This window comes from Dacryopinax primogenitus (genome assembly GCF_000292625.1).
Source record: "Dacryopinax primogenitus strain DJM-731 SS1 chromosome Unknown DACRYscaffold_9, whole genome shotgun sequence".
NCBI classification, from domain to species: Eukaryota; Fungi; Basidiomycota; class Dacrymycetes; order Dacrymycetales; family Dacrymycetaceae; genus Dacryopinax; species Dacryopinax primogenitus.
The window spans coordinates 1,142,369-1,146,605 of record NW_024467206.1 but is presented as its reverse complement, the minus strand read 5'-3'; positions in this window follow the sequence as shown (position 1 = coordinate 1,146,605).

Here is a 4,237-nt window from a genome sequence, read left to right as displayed (position 1 = left end):
CAGTCAACCATGCTCAGTATGTGCACAAGTGGTATGGGAGAATGGCAGTGGTAGTAGGAGGGATGTTGTAGTTGACCAGTATTGAGGTCAAACCACAAGCTATTGGGAATCATGGTTGACTGTGTCAGGGCACCAGCTCATTGCTTGGTCAAGAGACATGACTAAGCCTTTATGACATGGAAGTAGCTGGTATACCTTGGTATGTGCTGGAACCTGCTGGAAGGATTGGATGGTCAGGTAACCTGCTGTGCATGGCTGTGCATGACCTCATATGACCTCATCCTTGGTCATATGACCTGATCACCTGACTAGGCTGAGTAAGCAAGATGTTCTAGCAGGTTCCACCACAGAGGTATAAATATAAGGCCTACTCTGCCTGGGGACTGTCTCTTCAGACTTGGTCTCTTAGGATCATCCACAGGTACCTATACTGTAGATAGGTCTTAGTCATCAGGTCTACTCCACTTCCTTGTTGCCTGCTTAGACTCTTGGCACTCTTAGGTGAGCAGACTTGGTCAGCCTGTGTTGCCCTAACAGACTGATCATGTCAACATTGGACTCAGGCAGGACAAAGCCATGCCTTCAGGAGTCAGTGGAGGTATTGCATGGGTATTGGTGGGAGGGGATGGGATCTCAATGGTAACCCTTTGTTGATTGGGCAGAATCGAGGGGATGTTGGATGGGGAGGAGTCCAGAGTTGCCTGTCACCTAGACTTGGGCAGCATAGTGCAATGCCAGCAGAATCAGTATGGACATCAGGCAATCACAGTGAGCCATCAGGGGTGTAGTCAGGGGTTCAGTTACTCATAGGCAAGAACCTTGCCGAAAGAAGGGGTGTTGGGCTTGCCTCATGAGCTTTTGTAGAGATCAAGCACAGGTCAGACCTCTAGTCTCTAGGAGGGTGGCCTATCAGCAGAGACTTTGGATACATTGGCACCAGTCATCCGGAAGTCAACAGTCTTGGCTGGAGCACCAGCCTTTGGAGGGTACAATGAAGAATTGGGGTGTGTCACCAGGTTATTGAGTACCTCAGTCTGACTACCTGAGGTCAATCAACATGATCATGGACAGTTCACTTCCTTTGAGGGAGATTGGTGTTTTGGGTTGTACTAGACAGTGGGATTCCTGAGAGACCAAATCTGAGGCTTCTGTGCCCTCAGACTGGTGCCTACATATACATGCCAGAGGAAACAAAAGGAAGCAATAGACTGTGGCTGAGAAACTGTACTTGTCCATCTTACCTCAGGGCAAATCTTGTGACCAAAGGTCTCCTGATCATGGGTGAAGTCTCCCAATCTCCACACTAGGGCTCACCCCTACTTCTCAATTGTCAGCCAAAGCCTGGCCAAAACATGCTTTGAGATCTGATTTGATCCCGATCACCTATACTTGAGTCATAGGCACCTTGAGTAGGTAGCCAAAACTGCCAAAAGGTGGCTACTTGTCTTCAACCTGTTGAAAGCCTTGCTGAGGCCCATGACCAAGGCCTACAAATAGTCAAATATGATTGATAGGCTGGCCCAAAAGGTATTCAAACCCTGACCCCCTATGCCTTAGGCCCCAAAGTCTTTTGGGTGTCCTAGCAACTTGATGAAGGGGTTTAAACTCCAGTTGACATGACTGAGAGTCTTGCACAAATATGCGACTTGAGTGTTCAGTCCTTGCGAAAGGTGAACAATCACTGATAGCCTGGAAATGAGGGGTTGAGTGTGTCAAACTGGTGGCATTTGGGCCTGAATAGGAGTTCATAGAGGTCAAACCTGACAATCATCTTGGACCCCCTTCTACACACGCCTGAACACCCTGCTCTCATAAACTTGCCTTGACTCCACAACTCTTGCTACACTTTCTGTGAGGGTGACACAGTCTAGGCCCTAGCAATGACTGTATGACTGAACAGGCAAGACCTTGAGCACATGTGCAATGCACCAGTATGGGTGGGTGAGAGGGCAAGATTGCTCAACCCTTGTCACCAGACACAATACAGAGAGACAGATAACTAGTCACTGATCCAACCCAAGAGGTGTCCAAAATATCAGGTGTCTGAATATATTGGTCCAATGGGAGGTGTGCAAGAACTTGCAGGGGAAAGAGGGGGAAAAGTTGGTAAAGTTGCAGGTACAGAAGTCAGTTGGTAAATTGGAAGTCAGTCTCAGTCCAGTCAGTCATGATAAGTCAAGTTGAATACACTAAGTCAAGTCTGCCTGTGCATGATAATCGGGTCTGTATAATGCTAATGGAAAAGGGGCAGAATAAGCTAAGTACAGGAGTTTCTGAAAACTACTTATACTAGCTACTCTAGGCTGTGCTCAATACTAATCTCATATCTGGATACCTCACCAAGGCAGATGTTGGCATGCCGAATATCTGGGTGGGTCAATCCCATTGTGAGGGAAACCCATAGTCATCATGCCAAATATTTGGAGAGTTGAGGCTCGTTGCAGGGGTCTGTTGTCTACATTGTGAGGGTCCATAGTGCCACGCAACAGTCTCCAAGGGTCTCAATATGCATGGGAATACCAGCCTGACACACCCCACCAAAGGTGGGGTTGTTCACCAGTGCAAGTAAAATGGCATGAATTGGCCTGCTGCAGGCCAATACCCTAATGGAACCATCTTTGTTTGCTTCTGCTCCGGACCCTAAGTCAGAAGCAAATCACATATGATCATGCAGGTACAGTAATACTGACATTATTACAAGACTGAAGTAGTATTGAGTATGACTATTACTATTACTATTACTATTACTATTACTATTACTATTACTATTACTATTACTAAGGGTTTTTATTATTTAAGGTTATATCATTTTCAGGTTAAGGTTCATGTGCTATTTGGGTTAGGGTTACTTCGGGTTAGGTGCTCTTACATAACTTTACATAATTATCATCCCTATTTTTTACTACAAACTGGGGTCTGACACAAGGCTGTGCAAAAATGGAGGCAATGCCCATAAAATCAAACCTTGCATTATCAGCTTTCCATACTGATGTAAACATCTCCACATCATGCATTACACATCACCACTTTACTTCTGCTGATCACTTGGTGTTTGCACCAACTCTTTGAAATGTACATGAATGCTGGATACATCACTTGCTGCCCTGATACTGGACACATTCTCAGTCCACTCAATAAAGTCAGCATGAGCAGCCTTCTGTGGTTTGGCCATTGAATTCCTAAGGCAATTCAGACAGCTCTGATCCATATGGTTACAAAGAATGCACTTGAGCCCTGAAAGGCTTGCAGCTGGACCTGTGTTGGCAAACTGAATTTGTCACCAGCATTGTCCCACCAGTTGGACCTCTTAGCTCCTTAGCTCCAGACCCTAGTTAGAAGTGTTGGGCCAGCACATCATCAATGCTAGTTAGGCACATCCCACAGAAGGGAAGCAAGTAAATAATGCAATTCCACAAGCACAGCACTGTTTGACTGCCCAGACTACATGAGTTATCTACTCCAGACCACCTACATGGCAGATTCAGGTAACATCACTTTACAACAATATCTGAATGTGTCAAAGACCGATGCAGGACTGCCCTTGAGAGAACAGCCCCCCCCCCAGATCCCAAAGAGAAAGGCAGCCCACATCCAGATGTGACTTGCCCCCACACTCCACCCTCATCCCCATGGCCACACCAGAGAGGGAGCATGAACACAAACTCTGGAAGATCTGGTTTGCAAGCCTCCTGTCATTCACCCAGTTGTGCCGCAGACATGTCGTCACCTGGAGGTGTTCAGCACTGGACATGCAGGACACTGAGTTCTCACTTTGTCCCAAAGTGAGATTTGAGGCAGATCCCAAAGAAGGGGCAGCAGCAATATATGTCCAGCAAGAATACCAAGACATTGGGGCATCTGGAGCAGGGGAACAAGTGTGGGAGGATGTTGAGATGGAAGATGTTGGGGAGGGGTTTTCTGCTTTGACAACATGGGCAGAATTAACATGCACCTCACTTGAAGGATTCCGTCTGGAATTGAGCTGACTCTTTGTCCAGAGCTGCTGTGAGACATGCAGCTGGACATGGGGCACATGCAAAATTGCTTCCGCAGATTGTGGCAGTATGGGACTGTCTCGTTCCTGACTTGGTTGATGATTACTTGCTCTGGCAGCATGCTGGAGGGGGCAGACTTTCCGGAACCAATGGGCATGGTGTATCCGGGCTATTGATCTGTCAGGGCACCAGCTCATTGCTTGGTCAAGAGACATGACTAAGCCTTTATGACATGGAAGTAG